Below are 25,494 nucleotides of genomic sequence, written 5' to 3' on the forward strand. Positions count from 1 at the left end.
AGGGCAATTCTCCTGCCTCAGCCTCCTGAGTAGCTGGGATTACAGGCACACGCCACCAAGCCCAGCTAATTTTTTGTAATTTTAGTAGAGACGGGGTTTCACCATGTTGACCAGGATGGTCTCGATCTCTTGACCTCGTGATCCACCCGCCTCGGCCTCCCAAAGTGCTGGGATTACAGGCTTGAGCCACCACGCCCGGCCAGGCCTTGTTTTCTTTAGTGATGATGGCAAAGTCGAGCAGGGGCTCAATTGCTTGTGCAAATGGGGCAAACAGAACAGAAATAAAATGTAGCAACTAATACCATATATTGCCTTTCTTTTGCCTTTCCTACTAAACCATTAGAAAGAACTTTTATAAATCACATCCTTTCTGGATGTTCCTGCCCCTTGCGTACCTAACTAAAGGCAATTTGCTTGTTAAGAAGGAAAACAAAAAGATTAAAACGGGGCAAATCAGCTTGGATTACACCACAGGATAGAGTTGAAAAAAAATTAAGATCTATCTGGCACTAGTGGCTGATGAAACAATAAAAGGATATAACACCTTTACAATGTTGAAATCTGTTTGATAGAATTAGCCTATCTCAAAAATTCTTTGAGGCACACATGGGAATTATGAGACAGGTCATTAAGCAATGCACACCTTACTCTAGTTTCCATGACTGTCTATCAGACAACTAGAACGTGTTTGATCTAAATGTCTCTTTCACATACATCATGACATAGTTTAGATGTTCATCCCCGCCAAATCTCATGTTGAAATGTAATCCCCACTGTTGAAGGTGAGACCTGGTGGATCCCTCATGAATTGGTTTAGTACCATCCCCTTGGCAACAAACCAGTTCTCACTCTGAGTTCACGTGAGATCTGGTTATTTAAAAGTGTGTGGCATCTCGCCCCTCTCTCTCTTGTTTCTGCTGTAGTCATGTGAGCTTCCCTTCACTTTCTGCCATCATTGTAAGCTTCCTGAGGCCCTCACCAGAAGCAGATGTTGGCATTACACTTCTTGTACTGTCTACAGAACAGTGAGCCAATTAAAATCTTTTTCTTGAGACAGAGTCTTGCTCTGTTGCCTAGGCTGGAATGCAGTGGCACGATCTTGGCTCACTGCAGCCTCCACCTGCTGAGTTCAAGTGATTCTCCTGCCTCAGCCTCCTGAGCAGCTGGGATTACAGGCACGCACCACCATACCTGGCTAATTTTTACATTTTTAGTAGAGATGGGGTTTCACCATGTTGGCCAGGATGGTCTTGATCTTCTGACATCATGATCCACCTGCCTTGGCCTGCCAAAGTGCTGGGATTACAGGCATGAGACACTGTACCTGGCCTTAAAACCTCTTTTTGAAATAATTTAGCCAGCCTCAGGTATTTCTTTATAGCAGTGCAAAAACAGCGTACCATGCACCTTAACACACAAGACAGATACAGAGGAAAAGATCCAGACTATAGCTTTCTTACCTATGCAACCTAATATGTATTACATGATTACCCTTAATAAGCCATCTAAGAACTTTAAAGTTCTACTTCCAACATCTTTATTTCACCTCTCCCAACCTCATGGAATATTTAAAAAAAATTTTTTTAAAGATCAGGCACAGTGGCTTATGCCTGTAAGTTCCAGAATTTTGAGAGGTCATGGCAGGAGGATTGCTTGAACCCAGGAGTTCAGGATCAGCCTGAGTAACAATGCTAGACCCTATCTCAACAAAAACAATTAAAAGCTTAGCTGGGCATGATGGCATGTACTGTAGTCCCAGTTACTCAGGAGGCTGAGGTGGGAGGATGGTTTGAGCTGCAGTGAGCTGTGATTGCACGATGGTACTCCAGCCTAGGCAACACAGTGAGACCCTGTCTCTTAAAAAAAGAAAGAAAGAAAGGCCGTAATACAACTATTACGTACCCATAAAAAATAAAAATTGTTTAAAAAGTACCATGGTAAGTAGCATCTATTATTACAGCTTTCCCAACTAGGGTTGGTCTCTACCTCAAGGGAGTTGAAGATCCAAGGACAATTTCTGACTGCCTCAAAATGAGCCCTACTAACAGACCATGCATTCTCAACAAGGGCAAAGATTCGCACTTGAAAGGTATATTTAAAAAGCAAACCAAAAAAAAAAAAAGTCTGTAATCTTCCAAAGGCATTAAACTGTCACCAGGGGGAAACAGGATGGCTAGAAAAAAACTTGTCTAAAAAGGTGGCGTCAGGGGTCAATAACGAAAAAAAGATGGAGAAACTCTGCCAGAGGAACCCAGAAGGGCCTCATGTTTGCTAATAGTTGGTTCAATTACCCTGAAAAATTACTTAACGACTCTCACCTTGATATACCAGCAACTTCATAGAGTTTTGGTTTGGGTTAACAACTACACGTGGCCAGCACCTCCTCAACTTTAATATTCCTTCCTCAAAGGTGCCTTTTACTAATCACTCTCTAAAGTGTGTCTCATCTTATTTTCCCAGCACTCCTGTTCCTCTTCCATAACTTGTAATTATATGCCTCTTTCCTTGTTTTAACTGCATATCTCCCACACTAGGTGGCAGGCTCTATGAGGGTAGGGACCACATCTGTTTTGTTTACAACAGTACAATCAATCAGCCTGGCACGAAATAGGTGCTCGCCTGGTTCTCACCAAGCTCTTCCCTTCACCAACCCTGACTTTGCTGACATGTTGAAGAGTGCAACAGGACTCTTTTCTAGAAATTAATCCTGAGAGATGGCCTCCAATACTAGTAATTCACTAACTCTTACTTTTACAACCACTTCAAGATCCCATTGGTCCCAGAGCATAACCTGCCCCAAAGATCCTGCCAAACATGAGGCCCTTCTGGGTTCCTCATTAAATCAAAAAAAAGGATCTTTCATTAAATCATAAAAATTTTAGTATGATTTTTAGAGATTTTACAATAATATACTTGATATTAAGAGGAAGGTATTAGGGAAAGAATGTGAATATGTATCTTTTTTTTTTTTTTTTTGAGGCAGAGTTTCACTCTTGTTGCCCAGGCTGAAGTGCAATGGTATGATCTTGGCTCACCACAACCTCTGCTTCCCAGGTTCAAGAGATTCTCCTGCCTCAGCCTCCCAAGTAGCTGGGATTACAGGTATGTGTCACCATGCCCAGCTAATTTTGTGTTTTTAGTAGAGACAGGGTGCCTCCATGTTGGTCAGGCTGATCTTGAACTCCTGACCTCAGGTGATCTGCCCGCCTTAGCCTCCCAAAGTGCTGAGATTACAGGCATGATCCATTGCACCCCGCCTGTGACTATCTTCGAAATGCAAGATTGCACAACAACAAGGAACTTTTTACCCCTCACCATGTCCAAGTTTTAAAAGATTTTTTCTTTCCTCCTCACTCCAGTGGCTGTTACTCTACCCTTGGGTATATCAATAACTGAGCTGCTAATAGAGAGATGAGGCTAAAACCTATTCCACATCTATTGTGATCATGAGGTGAAAATGTACATGGAGGAAGGAATCAAAATTGAGATACAATCTTTTCAAATCACAACAGCTAATATTTGTACAATACTCACCACCCAAAAACGGCCCTTGCTCAGTTAGAAGGAGCGAAGTCAGTCATATTACAGTGCAGTGAATCTTAGTGACAACATAACATGAGGAAATCAGGGCTCTCTCTATCAAGAAAAGTTCTTTTGACTCACAACAGTAACAAGAAAATACATATCTTTCTGCAGTTTCAAGACATTGGGGCAAGATTCTATACTACAAGTTTAGTTGAAAAAAAGTGAAACAATTACATATGTATGTACATATGTATATAAAAGTTATGTGGATTAAAATGAAAGATGTATGAAATCCTTCATTTCTTCAGTTTTCTATTAAATATAGTCTTTAATTAGGGTGATCATATAATTTAACATCCAAACCTGGCCAGTTTTGAGAGTGAAAGACAGCTTTACTAATGAACAAGTGCACTAGGACAATAGGTATACATTATGACTAGGGTGAACTAGGACACACATCACCTTAATTATTGTAGAATAAAGGCCATGGAAAGCTGCAAGAGTTCATGAAATAGAAATCAGATGTAACAATATTCAAAAGTGTGTCTCCCACTAGTAAAGTTTTAAAAAGCTTTCAAAAATGTATTTTAAAAGATCACATCAACAAAGTATTTTGTCCATGTGGGGAATTTATGTTCAAGAGACTTAAAGAATAAACAGCAAAGTATTAAAATAGGGTATTGATCTCAAATAAGATCAGAATCTTAATATTTTAATTAAGAAATTCAATCCCTTCTAAAAACATAAGCAAATCCCCTATAGCCATTTCTATACCAGTCTCTAGTAGCATTAATTATTTTTCTTACTGCGAAACATTTGCACAAAACGAAGGTTTATAACCTCCTCTTGCTTCTGCTCCTCCACCTAAAGGAATAATCCTCCATTAGCAATACACTTAAAGTCTCCACAGCACCTAGTATAACTGGGGTGTTGCAACAGGAGATAATGAAGTGGAAAACAAACTGATAGAAGTAGGAGAGAAGAAGAAGAAGAAAAAAAAAAAACTTCCACATAGCCCTGGTAGCAAAATAATGACCAAAGGGGGAGAGAAAGGAAACTTCCTAAAAACCCTTTTGAAGTTGCCATAGTCAACTGCTACCAGGTAAATAAAACCCAAACTTTCTACATCTCTAAGACACTTAAGCATGCAATAGGGCAAATGAAAGTTTCAAAAATGGTAAATTATAGGAAGTAAATGTAGAGATGTCTTCACCCAGAGAACTCTGAGGTAGGAGAAAGATGGAGTTTCTGAAATAGGTAAGAAGGGGATTTCCACAGGTTTTCATATATGACTCCCAAGAAAGTACACGGTACAATGAAACATACAAGAAGAAAAGAATGGAGCTAAGCAAGCCTTCAGAATCAATCACTGGCGATTGGTTTTGTGGTGGCGGAGGAAGAGTGAGAGAGGAGAGGGAGTGGTGTCATTCTGGGCAAAGACATCCTCAGCCCAGGCAAGGCAGTGGCTGCAGAAGGCAGATGGCGCAGGAAGAGGTTAGCAGATTGACTGGAAAACAGGAAACCTGGGCTCTTCATTTGCCTCTGCCTAAGAGAATACAGTAGCAGATGATACAAGCAAAAATAGAGCATTCAAGAATATTCAACTCATTAATTCAGCAAACATGTATGAAGTGGCACCATGCTAGGAAATACCAGAAAACAAAAAGGATAAACTGTGCTCAAGGCACTCTGTCTAGAAGAAATCTAGAAGAAACACAATATAAACAGAAAACCAGATTATAATATGGTAGTACAGTGACAAAGAAAGGACTACAAAAAGAAGGCTGGTTCTGACACTGTACTAGAGTTACACAAGATGCAACTATCGGGAGGAACCGGTGAAAACTAACAAAGCCCTCTGAATCATCTTTGTAACTTCCTATAAATCCACAATTATTTCGAAATTTAAAAAAAAATTTAATATGCAACTTCAAAAAAAAAAAAAAAAAAGAAGGCCTCTAGCCCACAGGGTGAAGTGGAAAAGGAAAAGGGCAGGAAAATTTCCTGCAGGGGACGCTGGAGGTAATTCATCTTCGCTTTGAATGACTCCTTTAAAAATGCTCAACAAGATCTCAAACATCCTCCACATTGCTAAACCCAACAAACACTATGTTCTCATCTTACTCAACTCAGTAAGAACTTACAAGAGAACTGATAACTCCACCCTGTCTTAAACATTCGGTTCCTGCGTCCTCTGGGACACTGTTCTTCTGGTCCTCCTCACTGGTTACCCCACGGCCTCCTGCTTGACTGATTACCTGTTACTCCTCAGGGCTTCTCTGCCTATAGAATATTCCCTGGTGATTCCAGACTTCCCATAACTTTATATATCACTTCTATACTTACTGACACAACTCTGGGCCTGATCTCCCTGCTGAATGCAGGCCTCTGCACCACAACTGGCTATTTGACATTAGTCACCATTGGGATGACTAATGAGCAACTCGAATCAATGGCTAAACTACAACTCCATTCACTACAACTCTTCACCTACAAAAAACACTAGGAGTCATGCTTAATTTTTTCTACTATTATGCCATACATTGTACCTGTAAGTCTCCAAAACTCTCAAACCCACACATTATTCTCAATCTCCAACACCCTTCTCCAAGCTGCATCAATTCTTATATAAAATGCTGCCAACAGCCTCATAACATCTCCTTACTTCTACTCTAAACCCATCCTATTCCATTCTCTGCTCAGCAGCCAGAGGGATCAGGCTTCATGCTCTTTCTTATGTCACATCACAATGCCTTCTCGTGGCATTTGGAATAAGACTCATTCTCCTCACAAAGCCTGCAAGCCCTACCCAATTTGGTCACGCCTGCTTTGCCACACCCATCTCTCACCTATCTGTTGCTCACAGGCTGCAGCAGATTGGCCTTCTTCCCATTCCTGTGTAAGCACACTGTTTCCATCCACAGGCTGCACACGCTATGTTCACTCTGCTGAGTCCTTTTCATCCTTCACATCTCAGTGCAAATCTGACCTCTTCTGATGAACCTTTTCTGACTGTCCTAGGGTAGGCCACTCCAATCACTCTTTACTTCCTTCAAAGAACTAGTCCAAATCTCAATGTATTCATTGGTTTTACTTGCCTAACATCCTATCAATCCTGCTTTTCAATATCTTTTCCTCTCTTAACATATACAACCAATTTCCACTGGAGGAGAAACCTAGATTCCTATTTACTGATGAATCCCAGAATCAAAAATGAGGTCTAGCACCTAGCAAGTGCAAAAATAAAAAATGTGTTAAACACATTAATCAATTTCCGAAGGAATGGAAGAGAGCTTGGGACTACGTCTCAGCAATCTGTGTTGTGCAGGTATTTGATTAAGTCAACATATTTATGAAATCCAAGGCAATCTATCCTGTGGGCTTGATGAATGCAATGGCTTCCCCAGTGGTCAGCTGACTTTTCTGCTATGATATTCTTCATCTGCACTGAGTTATTATTTTTCCCCCAAAGAACTGTACTCTTCTCCCTTCCCTCCCCTGCCCATCCTCTCTCCCAGTCTCTCTACTATGCCTAGGTCTTCTTACATTCTAATCATATCTGTTCCTGGCCAACAAATATTTGATATCAAGTAACGATTTCTCTGATCTAGGTTTTACAGAGGCCTTACTTCCTAAATTGTCACAATAAGCAACTGAAGAAGAGCACAAATTAGAAGACAGTATTACAGACAATACAAGGCAAGGACAGGGTAAAGATGGTGATCTATCAACGAGGTAATAGATGAAGAGTTAAATGTACTGATGCATTGGAGCTATGAGACCAGTCCAGATGCAAAAGTGTATGAGTACCCATCTTTTCCATAATCATGAATCAAATAATCTAAAAATTTCATTTACAGGCCCAGGCACATCTCCTGGCATCGATATTCACAAATCGAAGGTACAGATAACCTCAGAAGCTTCACTTAACATTTGTTAACTCATACTAGCAAAAGACACTGGAACCAGTGTGCTGTGCACTCACTGAGTAACTCCATGATATAATTGAGTTTTTAAGATATCATATGCCAAAGTCATTGGATGGCGATGCTTAGTGAATTGTCTTCAGATGTATGAGGGGTATTGTTCCTTAAGGATAAGGCTGATTAGAGCTGCACTGCCCAGTACAGGAGCTGCCAGCCACACGTGGCAACTGAGTGATTGAAATGTGGCCAGTCTGAACTAAGATGTGCTGTAATTGAAGAATATACATCATATTTCAAAGACTTGGAAAAAAATATAAAAATTCTTGAAATTTTTATATTAATTATAACTGGTAACATTACATATGATAATATTTTTGTATACTGGGTTAAATAAAATGTTATAAAAATAATTTCATCTGTTTTTACTTTTTGTAATGTGGCTGTAGGAAAACTCAAATTACATAAATGGCTATCATGTATGGCTCATGTCATATTTCCATTGACAGTACTGGGTTCTCAGGAATGGTTAACTCTTTAGGGATGCTTGGCCCATTGGTTCAAAGTCTACTCTGGAGTAAGCTCAGAAACTAGTTTATCAAACAGAAATAAGCTCTGGTTCATATTAACAAAAGATACAACAGAGGACATCAATCTTTTAACTTATCAAAAATTGCTGGAAGATGGAACAGGTACTTTTCTGGTGCTAGTGAAGGTTTCTTACTTGGATACTTATACAGCCCAGACATCCCCATTCTGTCATGGAGATATTGGCAGGACAAAGAAAACTATTAACCAAGAATTGCTTGACATGGATAAAATGTAAGTAAATGAGTCAGAGTCTGACGGGACACTGTACCCACAGAGCCAGGACTCAAGAAGTTTCTAGATTAGAGAAGCAAGGGCCTAGAGAAATCCCCAAATAATTTTAGAATACAGACAAAAACTTTCTATCCACCCACATCAAGTTTTTATTCAAACATGTTAATTTATAAGAGAAATTCAATCCATCTCATATGTATATTTTCTTCTTAAAGTCACAAAGTGACTCCAAATCTGAAAAGAATACATTTTAAAGAAATGCAAATATGAAAATATTCTATCTCTATGGTTTCAGAGTCTCCACATTTTTTTATACTTCTACACAAGACAGTCTCTTCCCCCTAGAAACTGCTATTTATATTAACACCATCTAGCTAATTTTCCACCTGTATTTCTTAAAAATTACCAAAATTCTATACTATTTCTGAATCCATTTTTTAAGACACAAGAAAATTTCCAAGATTTTATTTCTTACACTAGTGCTATTGCTACATAGTACAAACAGAAGACCTTTAACTAAATGTAACATTGTTATCACAGGGTTCCTTAAAAAAAAAAAAAAAAGACCCCATCTATTGTTATAATTCTTATTCATTTTATTTTTAGCAATGCTAAACTGTCGCCCAGGCTGGAGTGCAGTGGCATGATCATAGCGCACTGAAGCCTCCAAATCCTAGGCTCAAGGGACTCACCTGCCTCAGCTTCCTGAGTAGCTGGGACTACCTGTGTGTGCCACTGTTCCTGGCTAATTTTGGGGGGGATAGGGATGGGGGGGTCTGGCTATGTTGCCCAGACTGGTCTCAAACTCCTGGCCTTAAGTGATCCTCCCACCTTGGCCTCCAAAGCACTGGGATTATAGGATGAGCCACTGGGCCTGACCTCTTGTTCTTTTTAGGTTCAGAAGTTGACACTGTGATTCTGAGATACAGTATCTCAGAATGATGGGTCATATCTCAAAATGATCCATATTCATTGGGTCATCTATTGTATGTATATAGAGGGCTATAGATCTATTGTATGTATGTAGAGTCCACTACATACATACAATAGATGACCCAATGAATGATGCCACCTTTTGTTTATAGCTGTAGTCCTCTGGGATTTCATAACATTGCTAGACAAACAGAGAAAATACCAAATCTTTAAAAATTGAAAGGAACCTGGAGGAAAAAAAATAAGTGATAATCTCTACCACCCCAGTATCACCATGCTGGGACTATCATTTCGTCCTAAACAAATGCAAAGGTATGACACAACTACACAGGATGCAGAGCCACGTTCCCGTTAGGCAACTCTGATGAAAGACGTTCACGTGGCTCTACCCGCTCCAGAATCACTAAGACACTTTTTTCCTGGAAACCTGGGTGCTGCCATTTTAAATAACTGCTAGGTATAGAAATATATAGAATTATCAATAGTTAACTCCCCCTCCCACAAAGTGGGTAATTTTACAAGTAAAATAAAGCAGCCCTCAAAATGTAAACCTTGCTACACTTAATGTGTCTGTAATCATGAGATAAGGCCACCCTTTCCGAGGACTGGCATATGGAACAAGTCAAAATAGATTGCTCCGTATTTGTTTCTACTGCTGCTCTATCAAGTTACCACAAAGTTAGTGGCTTAAAAGAACACAATTTTTTTCTCTTACAGTTCTGGAGGTCAGAAGTCCAAAATGGATCCCTCTGAGCTGAAACATCACAGTGTCAGGAGGACTGTGCTCCTTTCTGGGGGCTCCAAAGAAGAACTCATTCCCTTGCCTCCTCCAACTTCTAGAGACTATGTGCATTCCTTGGCTTGTGGCCTCCTTCCATTTTCAAAGCCAGCAATGGCTGGTTGAGTTTTTCCAATAATGTCAACTCTCCTATTGTGACTCTTCTGCTTCCCTTTTCCACTCAGAAGGTCCCTGTAATGACACTGGGCTCACTCAGATGACCCAGGATGATCTTAATATCAACATCAGCTGGTCAGCACGCTTAACTCCATCTGCAACCTGAATTCCCCCTCCCAGATAAAGGATGAGTGAGAATCCTTCATCTGAAATGCTTGGGACTAGAAGTGTTTTAGACTTTGGATTTTTTTAAATTTTGTAATATTTTCATTTATTTTTCATATACATCTTATACAAACAGCTTGAAGGTAATTTTCTATGTTTTAAATAATTTTGTTCATGAAACAAAGTTCTGACTGTTCTGTGACCCATCACATGAGGTTAGGTGTGGAATTTTTCACTTATGGTGTCACACTGGCACTCAAAAAGTTTCAGATGGTGGAGCATTTTGGATGTTTGGGTTAGAAATGTTCAAGCTGTGTAACATAACAGATTCATAGGTTCTGAGAATTAGGATGTGAATATCTTTGGGGAGCCGTTATTCTGCTTACTACCATCTCCAACAGTAATTAGAAAACAAAGAAACCTCAAGTGTACAAGCTACTCTCCTTCAATGAAGTTTTTAACTAATTTACAACAAATGAAAACCCTAAAGCTTAAAAAAAAAAAAAAAAAAAGAATGCTGTTAGAACAGCAGGCCTGAGATTGCTGCTCCTCTTGCTCAGCTGAGTGGGGATCGGAAGAATGCATGCTTCCTTCCCAGACTCACCACCAGGGTCAACCATGCACTCAGAAGCGTTTACAGAGAAATGCCTGACAACGCCATAGTGAAAATTAGTATCATCGTCTTTTTTTTTGCGGGGGAGGGGAAGAATCGCTCTCTGTCGCCCAGGCTGGAGTGCAGTGACGCAATCTCGGCTCACTGTAACCTCAACTTCCCAGGCTCAGGCAATCTTCCCACCTCAGCCTCCCAAGTAGCTGGGACTTAGGTGCATACCACCACGCCTGGCTAATTTTTGTGTTCTTTGTAGCTGTGGGGTTGCATCATGTTGCCTGGGCTGGTCTCAAGCTCCTAGACTCAAGCCATCCACCCTCCTTCACCTCCCAAAGTGCTGGGACTACATGCATGAGCCACAGTGCCCAGTCTATCAATGTCTTTCAATACCAACATTGAAATATATAATCTAGTTGTAATCCTCCACATGGTAAATCATAAGGAGTTGATCATATGTTTAAATAGGTACAATTTTTTCTTTAGCAAAATTGCATACACAAGGACACAAATAGGGCCCAAACTGAGAAACATGCTAGATTCCACAAGCAAGAGGGCAGTAATCAGATTCTGAAGTCAGACTGCCTGCTTTCAAAATTTAATTCAACTATTTACTACCTGTGTGGCCTTAGGCAAGTGTCTTAACCTCTCTGTGTCTCAAGTGGGGATTCTTAAAGTGATTTTTAGGAGTAAATGAGTAACAGTTCTAAGTACATAGAGCAAACCCTGGCACATAGTGAACATAAGTATTTGTTAAATAAACTTTCAAATGTTCCTGCTTGCTGCTTATAAGTTGCCAATCAAACTATATTTCAAGGGAGCAAACTTCTCAGCCCTAGCTAATTTACCATATGGCATATATTTTACATATATGCAAATATACTCAATGACATTCATGCAGAAGTGGTATATTACACTAACCAGAACAATACCCTTTGTTGCTATTACAGTTTGGTAGCAACTACTGGGATAGTAATAACTGGGTGGTTCAAAAACTTGCTGAACAAATGCAAATATCAGAAGACAGTAGCAGCTGTGTTAAATAAACTGTCTCAGAGCCTCCTAAAGAAAGACGCACAGCATCGGCGAGGACAGTAGGGTTTGTGATTCTTAATGGGCCAGGCATTTCCTGGGACAGTGATGTTCATGGTACAATACTCCCCAGAAGCCTAAGCTCTGTGAGGGACAGTACCAGTTGTGCTAGACTACCGCTACCAGCATCTGCTGAGAGGGCAGGCATATTGTGACTGTGGCTTCAAAAGCTTTTCAGCATTCACAGCTGATGTTATATACTTCTTATGAAAGTTCTTGAATTCAATGGCAGTATACAAACCAACTTCAATCATATTATTTTAACCCCCCAAAAAAGGGAGAGGGAAAAATGCAGGGCAGGATCCAGCTCCTATCAGCACAGGCAAGATGTAACACATGAATGTGGAAACACCATTCCAAAACAAACACGCTACCTTAACGAGAAAGTATGCTTCCGTTTGACGCAATAGGATTAAAATCTTTGTTTTAAAAGTTAGAATTGCAGCTTATATGCAAAAAAATAATGATTGCTGAACCCTTGAATGTGTACTGTGAAGCAGGCTTACTCTCAATGTTTTCTACATGGGAGCCATGTAATTCGTATAGTCAACTTATGGGGTAAATATTCTTTTACTCCCATTATGCAGCCAGGAAATGAAAGTTCACCTGTGGAAGCTGCTCCAGGGCATCTAGTGATGAGCAGCAGTGCTGCGACTCAAGTCCAAGCCGGCCTGACTAAGCCTGCCAGGGTTCACCTCTGGCATAATTTCATGACCTTAAGGCAGCACAGGGCAGAGTTCCAGGAGAACTCTGAACAGGAGAGTTCCAGGACAGCGTACACATACAATCCTATATCAAATAACATCTCTCAAAACCTAACATATCTCTGAAGCTAGTGGAGAGAAGACAGAAAGCCATGCAGGGTACTGGGAAGTGCATGGCATTAGCATCAGCTGGGCCTGGCCTCAAATCCCTGCTCCACTTCCCACCAGCTCTGTACTATTTGCCACCTTAAGGGGACTTTTGCCCTATTTCATCTTTAAACACTTTCCAAATTGTTTCCATACCTCCAGAGTGGATACAATTCCTATTTTGCAGACCTGTCTGAAGATGAAGACAGCAGTTCATTTAATCTTCGCTTGTGCTTATAGTATCTATCATTATTTAAACACCACTATTTGTCAACACTAATTCCATCTTCTGTGTTTGGGGAAGCTTGGAGAACCCAGCTGTGGGGACAATTAACCTCTCTGTTTCAAAGACTTAACTTCACATTCAACTAATGCTGAAAGTCTTCCTGAACAGTCTCCACTTATCTTTGGAAACAGGACTCTATCTAGGGTCTAACATCCAGAATCTATGAGGAGCTTAAATTCACACGCAAAAAGCCACCTCATTAAAAAATGGGCAGAAGCCATAAACGGACATTTCTCCAAAGATAACACACACACAGCCAACAAGCATATGAAAAAAATGCTCAACATCATTAATTACTAGAGAAATGCAAATCAAAATCACAATAGATACCATCTCATACTAGTCAGAATGGCTATTAGTAAAAAGTGAAAAAACATGCTGGCAAGGTTTCAGAGAAAAGGGAACCCGTATATACTGCTGGTGGGAATGCAAATTAGCTCAGCTAATGACTGTGGAAAGCAGATTTCTCAAAGCAGTTTTTAGAGATTTCTCAAAAACTTAAAACAGAACTACCATTTAACCCAGCAATCCCATTACTAGCTGTAGAGCCAAAGGGATATAAATCAAAACCATCCTACCATAAAACTGATGCACATGTATGTTCATCACAGCATTATTCACAATAGCAAACATATAAAATCAACCTTGATGCCCATCAACAGTGGACTGGATGAAGAAAATGTACATATACACCATGGAATACTATGCAGTCATAAAAAAGAATGAAATCATGTCTTTTGCAGCAACATGAATGTAGCTGGAGGCCATTATCCTAAGTGAATTACCAAAGGAACAGAAAACCAAATACTGCGTGTTCTCGCTTATACGTGTGAGCTAAACACTGAGTACACATGGACCCTAAGGAGGGAAAAACAGACACTGGGTCCTACCTGAGGGTAGAGGGTGGGAGGAGGGTGAAGACTGAAAAACTACCTATCAGGTACTATGCTATCTGAGTGACAAAATAATATGTACATCAAACCCCTGTGACACGCAATCTACCCATGTAACAAACCTGCACACCCAAAACAAAAGCTGGAAGGAAAAATAAATACAGGAATTGCGTGGCTGAGCAGGGTGGCTCACATCTGTTATCCAAGTACTTTGGAAGGCTGAGGTGGGTGGATTGCTTGAGTCCAGGCATTCAAGATCAGCCTGGGCAGCACAGCAAGACTCTATTTCAATTAAAAAATTAATTAAAAGAATAATAATATAAACAGTATATAGGAGTATAGTGGAAGAAAAAACTGTACATATAAGAGAAACATTCAGTTAAAGCTTCTTTAAAAAATATGCACTAGTTTGAAAACTTTAAGCGAGATATCAATTTAAAATCAATATAAACATGAAATTATAAGGCTGAATTTCAAATTGTATAGGGGTTTGGCAATACAGGGAAAACCAGTTATAAAACAACTCATTATCCAATTTGACTTTAATTCTATTAGCTCTTTCTTTAAACTTTGCTTTGAATTACAAGTCATTGTAGAAATAAAGTAAACTGATCTGGGTGTCTGCATGAAGTGGCTGAAATGAACACTACTCACATTCTAACATCCATTATCAAAACCTTAAAGATAAATTAACTAACTGGAAATCAAAATAGAAAACTCAAGGAAAAATTTAAATTTTTACTGAGAGTAGCAAAGATGTGTTATTATTGTAAAAGTTGGAAATGTTTCAAGAATCGCTTTATATTTAGAAAAATTAGTGAAAATTTCTTGCACGTTCATTAAATCAGCCCCAAAATGTCAAATAACAAACGTGCAATGTTTTTAAAGAAAAAGGTGCCCTATTTAAAATTAATGGAACTTATTCTAAAGTTAGTGACAAATCTGCTAATGCAACGTCTGACAGTACTTAATTCATCTATCTCACTGGGTTCTAATGCTTCCTCAAACTGTAGAAGTAGAATGTCCTTCAGAGAGCTCCCCAGTCAAATTAGCACCACTCCATTCTGCTATATTTCCCCACAAGACATTTAGCTGCATGGCTAATAAAAATAACAAACACAAACAATACTTTAAGAAAGGTTGTGTGTTCCCTTTTCAAGAGATAAATCCCTTGCATAATGAGCTACTGCTCCACTGTGTGGCTCCACAAAGCAGGTTGATCCTACTGCTGAATCTCATGAGACACACTAAAGGAACGCAGAAATTAAGACTTATATTTTCAGTTAAAGAGACAGGAAAAAGCTCTCAAGTTCTGAATACAGTTTAGGAAAAAAGGCAGCTAAATTAAACATTATGTTTCACCTTTAAAAATGCAAAATAACTGAAATACTTGTGAATGTGTACATAGATATAGCTAGAACGATTTAAGGCAGACCTGCTTAATATAGTGAAAAACTAAGTGTTCAGCAAGAGGGGTTTGGTTGAGACACAGCCACGTTAACAGAAAGCTAAAAATGATGCTGTATAAGACTATGTTAGTGACGTACAGCTGTCCATATTCGGATGAGAGAAAAAGTAAGTTGGAATATAGAGAATGAACCCATTTTTGTAGAGATAAATGTTAGCTTTGCCAACTTCAGGAAAGTTACTAAATTTCCCTAAACAGTTTTATCCTCAGTAAAAGAAGGTAATAAGAGTACCTACTTCACTGTGGAGTGAGGATTACAAGAGATTTTATGTATAAAGCAACTGTCAGGTTGCCTGGCACGTGATGAGATCAATACTTGTTAGCTCTTTGTGTTATGTGTTGTGTAGGGGCAAAAAATAAAGGGAGGGGGGCAGATATAAATGTTAAATGATTTTCTAGGTGGTAAGATTATGACAGATTTGTTTTTATCTGTACTTTTAAATTTCCATAAGTAACACATTACTTATAATATGGGGAAAACTAATAAATTGGAATACTCATACACTGATAATCCTCTTAAAAATCTACCATAGTGCTTTGTTCACAATAAATCTTTTTTTTTTTTTTTTTTGAGGCAGAGTCTCGCTCTTTCACCCAGGCTAGAGTGTAGTGGCGCAATCTCACTGTAACCTCCGCCTCCTGGGTTCCAGCAATTCTCCTGCCTCAGCCTCCCGAGTAGCTGGGACTACAAGCACACGCCATCATGCTCAGCTAATTTTTTTATTTTTAGTAGAAATAGAGTTTCCCCATGTTGGCCAGGCTGGTCTTGAACGTCTGACCTCAAGTGATCTGCCTGCCTTGGCCTCCCAAAGTGCTGAGATTACAGGTGTGAGCCACTGTGCCTGGCCACACAGCAAATACTGAGGTGAACTGGCCCTTGAGATTTCATTTAAGGAGGCTTGCTTTGAATATTTAAAATTATTTAAACTGAAGAGCTACAATTGTCCATATTTTCTTGGATAAAGCAAGGAATACTTTTATTATTCAGCCTCATAAAAAAATTTATGAGCCCCTATTCAAGACCATTCAGAATGCCACCAGATCTCCCAGTATCAGTGGGAGGCAGCCTAATCACTTCTCATCTCTTCCTCCCAAGTTCTCAGCACTCTCCTTTTTTCCCCTCTTAATAATCACAGCCTGAGGTCTCTACTGTACTGTAAGTCTCCTGGGGCGGGGGGAGGAACTATCTCCTTCGTTTGAATTGCTAGCACCTAGCATGGTGGCTGTTATGTAGTTGTTGCATATTAAAGGTTCCGCAAATAAATACAAATAAATATCTGGTACTAGTAGTTCAAGACAAAGTCTTCACTTTCCCCATTGAGACAATGAGCTAAAGGTGGGCAAGTCGTCGTTTAGTCTAAAGCTGTCCAAAACTCTCAGTAATTATTCCTTTAAAAAAGAAACATCTCACCTCAGAGTATCACTTCAAAAAAAGTTCTCACTGGTATTCCATTGTCTATTTTAATAGTTTTAAGATTATTTGTTTCCCGCCCCCCTATATTTTGTTTAAAGTCCCACACAAATCCCAGAGAGTTTAAGTAAACTTGCTCAAAGGAACACAGCTCAGAGAGCCTCAGGCCTCCTGGATCCCCATGTCTATGATCTCAGGACACCGTAACTGTGGTAAGACAGCTCCCAAATCTTTCACCCTAAGAGTTGTTGTTATGGTAAGAAGAAATGTCTTCACTAACATGGGCACAAGTGCTAAAGTTTCTTCCAAACATTTCCTAGGGTTTTCACGAGATTCTGGGACGGGAGAAACTCAGAACAGGGTGTAGCCACCTCAAGGTGTTCAAGTGCTTCCCTCTAGGTTCACAGGTCAACCAGCTTTATTTAAAAATGAAACCAAAGGAACCAAACTAAACATTAACTTGTTAAAAAAAAAAAAAAAAGCACACTTCAACCAGACGATTGTGAAGAATATTAGATGATTAAGGAAAGGGCGTAAAGAGAAATTTTGCACTGCTTCTTTAAAAAAAAAAAAAAAAAAAGGTGAAGGTAAAGTTAGCTTCCTACACCTCCTTTCTTCCTGTAAATTCCAGGTTGTCACTTTCAGCCATTGCTGTGACATTGTTTAAACAGTAAATGGCAGTTCCCATGACACAGGATGGAAACCATAACCTTCTCAGGTATCCGCAGTCAAATGTTTAACTTGCTGGAAACATCACTTCCCTACCTAAGGAACTTGCCAAAGGATTTCACACGCTAACCCTCAGCCCCCGAGGCTTAGAAGGACATTCTGTGAAATTAATTGGTTGTTACCTAAGCCAGCTGGAACACACTATTATTTATATATAAACAGCTATAATTTGTTGGGGTCTGCTTTGTATTAGACATGAGAGGTCTTTTGCGCTTTAATCCTCATTATTATCCTCATTATTAATCCTTATTTAATCCACCTTATTATCTGAAGTAGTTATAATCCCATTTTACTGGTTCAGAATGTTTAATGTGCCTGAGCACCCACCGTTAATAGAGGAAACTGGGAATGAAACCAAGGATTTGAAAAGTTAGGTACAGATTCAAAATCCACGCCGAATCCAGTGACACTAAACAGCTGAATCTCTTCAAAACATAACGCACGTGTCAAAATGATTTTAAGGTCATTTTATAGAGCAGGCAAGACTTGAAATAGAGGAATGGCAACACTAATAAATTAAAAGACTACAGGACATAATATTGTGAGTTGGTTTCAAGCTGCAGATAATTAATGATTATCCATACCGCTGGCTGGATGTCGACAGTGGTTCACTGCCCCTTATTTTCGCTGAGAAACCAAGTCTCCCCTTCTGTAAGGGGAGGAGCTCTGGAATGCCACACGTTGAAGGGTTTCCATGTGGGTTGCCCAGAGCTGAGCTGTTACTGCTCACACATCATCAGTAGGTGCCTCTCGGGGGAAAAAAAAAAAAAAAAAGGAAAAAAAAACCACACACACACAGTCCCTCCTCCACCACCTGAACTTCAGCCCTGACCTCCAGAGTGGCTCTGGACAATTTGTGGTTTAACCTGTGCCATTTCAACGCCAGGACCCAAGTGCCCGACACAGGTTACAAATGAATGAGCTGACTGCTCGAGCTAGGACACTAAGGCACACATCCCTCCTCCAGCCGACAAAATCGAGGAAGGATGCCCTGGACGGGGAGGGTGGGGGCCGGATTCGAGCCACGTACCGGCTTCGCAATCCACCTTCCCCCTCCCGCGCTTCGGAGGACTCGCGGCTCCCCAGCCCATCCTCCTCCCGGCCCCTCCGCGCGCGCTCCTTACCCGCTGGCGGCCGGGGCTCCAGACACTCCCAGCTGAAGGCACTTGCTCCCGGGAAAGGGATCTGCCAGGGGACGGAGCCCGCTGCCGCAGCCGCCGCGGCCAGCTCCGGGCGTCACCACCACCGGGCCGAAGCCGCTAGAAAGTTTGCACGGGGTCTCGCCCTCCCACGCCGCAGCCCCGACAGGGGAAGCAGCTCTCCAGGTCCCTCCCGCGGCCGCCGCCCCCGAGGCCGCACTCGGCGGCGCTGCAGCACGGGCCGGGCTCCGAGCGGCGGAGGGCTGCTCCGTGCGCGCCGAGGGCGGGGTCTCCCCGCCCCACTCGGCCCGCGGCGCGGCGCTCAGTGTTGACCGCGGCCCGGCGCCCGCTCTCCCCGCCCGCCGCGCGCGGCCGGCTCCCTGCGCCCTGCGCTCAGCGCGCTCCTGACATCATTCATTCTCTCACACCCTCGCCCGCCCACTCCTTTTCCAAACAGTGACTCACCCGTCGGCCCGGTGGCAGCAGTGCCCGTTCCTGCTGCCGTGGTTCTCCTGGCGCAGAGTGGAGCTCGAAAAACCTGCGCGACTCCTTAAGAAGAAAATCGCAGCCGACTCTCCCCTCGCGGCTGTTTAAGGTGCAGGGAAGGAGGGGCTTGGCAGGCAGGGCAGATTGGCTCCCGGCGGAAAGGCTGAGGGCCTGGAGCTGACCTCCCCGAGTGGTGACAGAGATCAATCTGGGAAAGTTCTTCGGGTGCCACTCCCAGCAACTTTCAGGGGTGGGGCTGGAACTGGATCCCTCACCCCCGCACCCGGCCTGTTTCGGAAACTGCTTCCTGACAGAGAGTGAGTGGGCTTGGGAGCGCCAGCGTTGATTCAGAGGGTGTTGACGGGGCCTAGGTCAAAGAGGTGGGTTTCCAAAACTCACAGCGTTGCCTGGCAAGGTTAGTCATCAGTCCACATGATGTGAGCTGGAAGGGTGCTCCAAGCTAATGAGGCTGGCAGTACTGTCCCTTTCGTGCCTAACTATAGTGTCATTTGTCCTGTTAATTGATCTGCTTCTCATTTAAGGATAAGGAACCGTCACCAAAATAAACAGTGAAAGTTGCTATTTGCTTAACCGAATACTGCGCTTTTCCACAGCTTTTGGGGTGCACAGCAGCTATGCGTGGTTTCATCGAAGGCCTTAGTAGTTCTATTTTTAAAGGGGGATGGCTGGCTTTAAAATGGTCACGGTTCTACATTGTCCTGGAGTTGGCTATTCATACACCTCTGGGCAGTTTTCAAAGTAAATGATGGCACCCTCAGGGAATCTAACTAGGAATGACCAGTCCGAGGGAATTTGGCCAAATCTTTATTGACGTAAATGTTTTACATTAATGTCTACTTCTGGACAAGGTAATTATGTTTAGGATTTGCACTGGTTTATGGGTGCTTCCACATAATCAACAAAAATAATGAGGGGAATCTGGGTTTCTAGTACAGGTATCATGTGGGTTACTGTCATTTGTCTGTGGTTATTAAAGATAATGGTAATAGCAAAGAAGAAGCACGGCAGGCAGTCCCCAAACTCACAACCTTAAGATGTCGCAGCACAGGCAACCAAAGAAAAGAATGGACAAATGGGATCATATCAAGCTAAAAAGCTTCTGCACAGCAAAGGAAACAATCAAAGCGAAGAGGCAATCCCCAGAATGGGAACTATCTGTCTGACAAGGGATTGATAACCAGAATATATGAGGAGTTCCAACAACTCCATAGGGAAAAAATCTAATAACCCAAGTAATAAATGGGCAAAAGATCTGAATAGACATTTCTCAAAAGAAGACCTACAAATAGCAAACAGGTATATGAAAAGGTGCTCAGGCAGTAACAAAGGCTGACAAGGATGTCGAAAAAAAGGAACCCTCATACACTGTTTGTGGGAATGTAAATTAGTAAAACCACTATGGAGAACAGTATGGAAGAAGTTCCTCATAAAACTAAAAATAGAGATACCATATGACCCAGCAATCCCACTGCTAGGTTTATACCCCCTCAAAAAGGAAATCAGTATATCAAAGAGATACCTACACTCCTATGTTTATTGCACCACTATTCACAATAGCCAGGATTTGGAATCAACCTAAGTGTCCATCAACAGATGAATGGATAAAGAAACTGTTAGGTCAGCCATAAAAAAGAATGAGATCCTGGCATTTGCAACAACGTAGATGGAACTGGAGGTCATTATGTTAAGGGAAATAAGCCAGGCACAGAAACACAAATTTCACATGTTCTCAGTTTTTCATGGGAGCTAACATTCAAAACAAACTAATGGAGATAGACAGTAGAATGATGGTGACCAGAGGCTGGGAAGGGTAGGGGGGTTGGCTAATGGGTAAAAAATATATAGCTAGATAGAATGAATAAGCTCTAGTAGTTGATAGCAAAACAGGAAGACTAGAATTGTATTTTAAAATAATTAAGAATATAATTGGATTGTAACACAAAGGATAAACACTTGAGGTGGTGGATACCCCATTTACCCTGATGTGATTATTACATATTATATGCCTATATCAAAATAGTCTGTGTACCCCATAAATATATTTTCCTACTATGTTCCTATAAAAATAAAATTTAAAAAAATATAAAACCAAAAAAAAAAAAAAGATACTGTCACAATACAGAAGTTTCCCCCAAATCGAAATGCTCCTAAAATTATCCAAGGGCTCAACATCATTGCTGTGGAAAATAGACTCTTTTAAAGCTACTTTTAAAGGTAAGAACCCGAAGGAGACCAATCGAAAGTTATTGTGCTGGGGCTTATATATTTCTTCTTCAATAAGGAGCTCATTTTCCAATTTATAAAGCCTAGGCATTTTGCCCAGAAGGCAATAGCAAATGGATTGGTTTGCTAGGATGCAGTCAAAATTCAAACCAGCAGTTTTTATAGACAATCACAGAGCTAATTCAGAAGCGTGGGTGTCCTATCCATTGGTAACACTGAATGACTAGATTCAAATGTGTAGCCATCTGTAAGCAAGTTTGGGTGAATATCCCACCTACTCCCTACTTCATGATCCAAATATTTGGACATTATGGGATATGTGTAAATACAATTTTCTGCAGATCTCAAATGACATTGCAGGCTTTTTGGCCTGTGTACATGGATAAAGTCAAAATGCTCCAAACAAAGTCTGCAGTTCTGTCTGCACCGTTGTCTGATGTAAGTCCTGCAGTTCCCTTATAAGCCTCTGTATGGAAGGCTATTGAGTGAGTGGTTTTGAATTAGTGGTTACTGTTGTGCCTCAGTTTAAATATTCTGAAATTAATAATTTTATTATACCACTTAAATATCCCCAGGTAAATAAATAATGTAATTGATAATGGATGATCTGAAGTTTTCAATCTATTCATTGTCAACATATGAGAAAGCAAATTATTCATCTTAATTTCTATCTTTTAAAAAGTAGTAACATTCTTTTCACAGAAAGGTGATTTATTTTTGGTTGTTTTTTAACTGCACCTTTTGTTCTTACCATGTATGAAAGGTGACAAAATTTGCGATTCATCACCTTTCAAAAATAATGGCACTGAGTGCTTCGAGAGAGAAATGGACAATAGATAAGTGTGTGCTTGTCAGTTGTTTTCTCTAAGGCAGTGTAAATCAAATTTTACAGGTATTTCTTTGATTTGATAAAACATACTGATTAAGTTAGGAAAAATGTATATCTGTAGTACTTATCTCCTTGTATAACTCAACTCTGAATATATCTTAAGTCATTTACTCAACCGATAAATTTTTATTGAATTCCCACTTTGTGCCAATGGCTGTTTGTCTAAGAATCACCATGGTCTGGGTGCAGTGGCTCATGGCTGTCATCTAAGCACTTTCAGAGGCCAAGGCAGGCAGATTACTTCAGGCCAGGAGTTCAAGACCAACCTGGCCAACATAGTGAAACCCCGTCTATACTAAAAATACAAAAAGTTAGCCTTTAATTCCAGCTACTTGGGAGCCTGAGACATGAAACTCACTTTTACCTGGGAAGGGGAGTTTGTAGTGACCTGAGATTTTGTTTCACAGCACTCCAGCCTAGGTAACAGTCAGACTGTCTCAAAAGAAAATAAAAAATGAAAAGAATCACCATGTTACCTTCTTAACAAATGTATGTCTCAGGGATGGAAAGGTTTTTCTTCTTTTAATTTTGCATGAGGCTGTTTATTGCAGGATTTGCAAATCAGTTGGGATATGAGGATGAAGCCTAAGATGACTCCTACATTTCTCTTTTGTTTGAGCTCTTTGGTGGATGGTGATGCCCTTTACCGAGACAGAAAGTGCTGAGACAGCAGCAGCTTGTGGGGCAAATGATGAGTTTTAAGCCTGATGCATTTAAGGTGTGAGATGTATAAATGGAGACGGCAAGTGAGCAGGTGATGATACTGGCCTGGAACTCAGAAAAGAGGCATGGACTGGAGACACAAATTTGATAATAGCCAGCATGCAATAATAAGGGAAGCCACAGAAAATTAACCGAGAAGGTCTGGAAAGATTAGAGAGTGAGAGGAGGTCCAGAGGAAAACCAAACATTATAGTTTAGGTGAAGTGGGAAAACATAGCAGATGAGGCTGCAAAGAGAGAATAAAGCAAAGAAAACCAGGAGAACGTGGTGACAAGGAAGCCGAGGAAACGCCTCTTTTTGAGAAAGATGTGGTACCATTTATATCAAGTGCTCCTGAGAGCAAGTGGAATAGCGACTAGAAAATGTCCATTGGGTTTGGTGACATTGAGGTCTTTGTTGACCTTAACCAGAGGGAGTTTGCTTATGCTATAGAGGTGTGGAATCCTGATTGACTGGGATGAGGAAGAGCTGATTCAGCAGAGGGCCCGTGAGCTGGCTTCATGGAGAGCTGGTCAGTAAAGAGTGCACACCTGGCATAGTGGCTCACGCCTTAATCCCAGCACTTCGAGAGGCTGAGGTGGGAGAATTGCTTGAGCCTAGCAGCTCGAGACCAGCCTGGGCAAGAAGGTGTAACCCCATCTCTACAATTAAAAAAAAAAAGCCAGGTGTAGTAACACACCTGTAGTCTTAGCTACTTAGGAGGCTGAGGTGGGAAGATCACTTGAGCCCAGGAGATCGAGGCTACAGTGAGTTGTCATAGGGCCACTGCACTCCAGCCTGGAAAACAGTGCAAGACCCTGTCTCATAAATAAATAAACAGAAATAAGTAAATAAATAAATAAAACAAGTGCTAAAGCATTCCCAGAATAAGTTCGTAAAATATAATTTGGGTTGGTGGGAAATGAAGAGTGACTACTAATGGGTACGGGGGTTTCTCTCTAAACTAATGAAAATGTTCTAAAATTGATGGACCACCAATGGGAAAGAATCTGTAAAGGAAATAAGGAAAGAGGTAATGGGGAGGAGAGTGAGGAGTTGAGGTTCATGAGAAGTCAGGAGGAAATAGCATCTGAACACAGATGGAAGAAATAGTCTGAGAGATGAGAGGCAACAACTCCTCCAAAACAACAAGGGGGAGGAAGGGAAAAGAAAGCATAGGAGTGGTACACTGTGTTCATAGGCTGCTTATACAAAGTTGAAAAAGTTCTTTTCAGGTGGGGCATGATGGGTCACACCTGTCATCCCAGCACTTTGGGAGGCCGAGATGAGTGGATCGCTTGAGACCAGGAGTTCGAGACCAGCCTGGGCAGCATGGTGAAAGCCCATCTCTACAAAAAACACAAAAATGAGCCAGACATGGTAATGAATGCCTATAGTCCCAGCTACTAGGGAGGCTGAAGTGGAAGGATGGCTAGAGTCGGGGAGATGGAGGTTGCAGTGAGCCGAGATTGTGCCACTGCACTCCAGACTGGGTGACAGAGCCAGACTCTTGTCTCAAAAAAAAAAAAAAAGGAAAAAGTTCCTTTTGATGCTTCAGTATTTTTCTGTTAGAAGATACATATCAGTTTTCAATTGCTGCTTACACCAAATGAATTAGAAATTTACCAGTCTAAAGCGACACCAATGTATTATCTCACAGTTCTGCAAGTCAGAAGTTCTGTAGACTTCTCTGCTCGTTTCTCATTTCTGAGTTTCATGAGGCTGACATCAAGGTGTTGGCTAGTTGGGCTATCATTAGGAGACTCTGGCAAGCTTCCAAACTCATTCCAGTTGTTAGAATCGAGTTGCTTCCAGTTGCAGGACAAAGGTTTCTAATATGTTGCTGGCTCTCAACTGTGGACACTCTTAGCTCCTAGAGGCATCTGTTCCAGATCAGTGTGTGGAATGCTCTCACACATGGAATGTTTCTGCCTTCTCCTTCAGCCTTATCTTCCTGCCTGAGCTGCAGAAACTTCTCTACTTTTAAGGACTCACATGATTAAATTGGGCCCACCTGGATAATCCAGGATACTCTCACTATTTTAAAGTCCATAATCCAATCACATCTTCAAAGTCCCTTTTGCAATGTGATATAATACATTCACAGGTTCCACATATTAGGGTGTGGTCAACTTTGTGGGCCCATTCTACTGACCACAAGGTGACATCATCAACTGAGAATAAGAAAGTAGAACAGTTGGAAAGTTTTAGAAGCAATAGAAACGGTTGGAAGTAACCATTCTGGAAAGTAAGAACAAGAACTTCATAAAATTGACAGATGACACCAAGGGCTGAATCAAAGTCAGCACTGTAGATTGCTAGAATCTTTTATGATCAAGTGTAATCTTGGTATTAACCAAGAGTGGCTTTCTGTAATAGCACTCAGCCACCTGGGCGTGAGCACAGAGAATGTGGATGGAACAGATAGACCAAA

General features: G+C 41.1%; 1 protein-coding gene across 5 annotated transcripts in view; it reads right to left on the reverse strand.

Annotated features, from left to right (window-relative positions):
• Positions 1-19,672, reverse strand: part of SGMS2 (sphingomyelin synthase 2) — an 84,719-nt gene extending 65,047 nt beyond the window's left edge. For 2 of the 5 annotated variants that reach the window (XM_032254838.1, XM_032254831.1), the window contains exon 1: positions 19,205-19,672. The gene's annotated coding sequence lies outside the window, so the exon portion shown is untranslated. Of the gene's footprint in view, positions 1-18,724; positions 19,117-19,204 lie in introns of those variants that run through there. The other 3 variants (XM_032254837.1, XM_032254834.1, XM_032254830.1) reach the window with 2 other exon arrangements.
• Between the last annotated feature and the right edge of the window lie 5,822 nt (positions 19,673-25,494).

This window comes from Sapajus apella, unplaced genomic scaffold (genome assembly GCF_009761245.1).
Source record: "Sapajus apella isolate SASKATOON/1434 unplaced genomic scaffold, GSC_monkey_1.0 scaffold87, whole genome shotgun sequence".
In the NCBI taxonomy this organism is placed as follows: domain Eukaryota; kingdom Metazoa; phylum Chordata; class Mammalia; order Primates; family Cebidae; genus Sapajus; species Sapajus apella.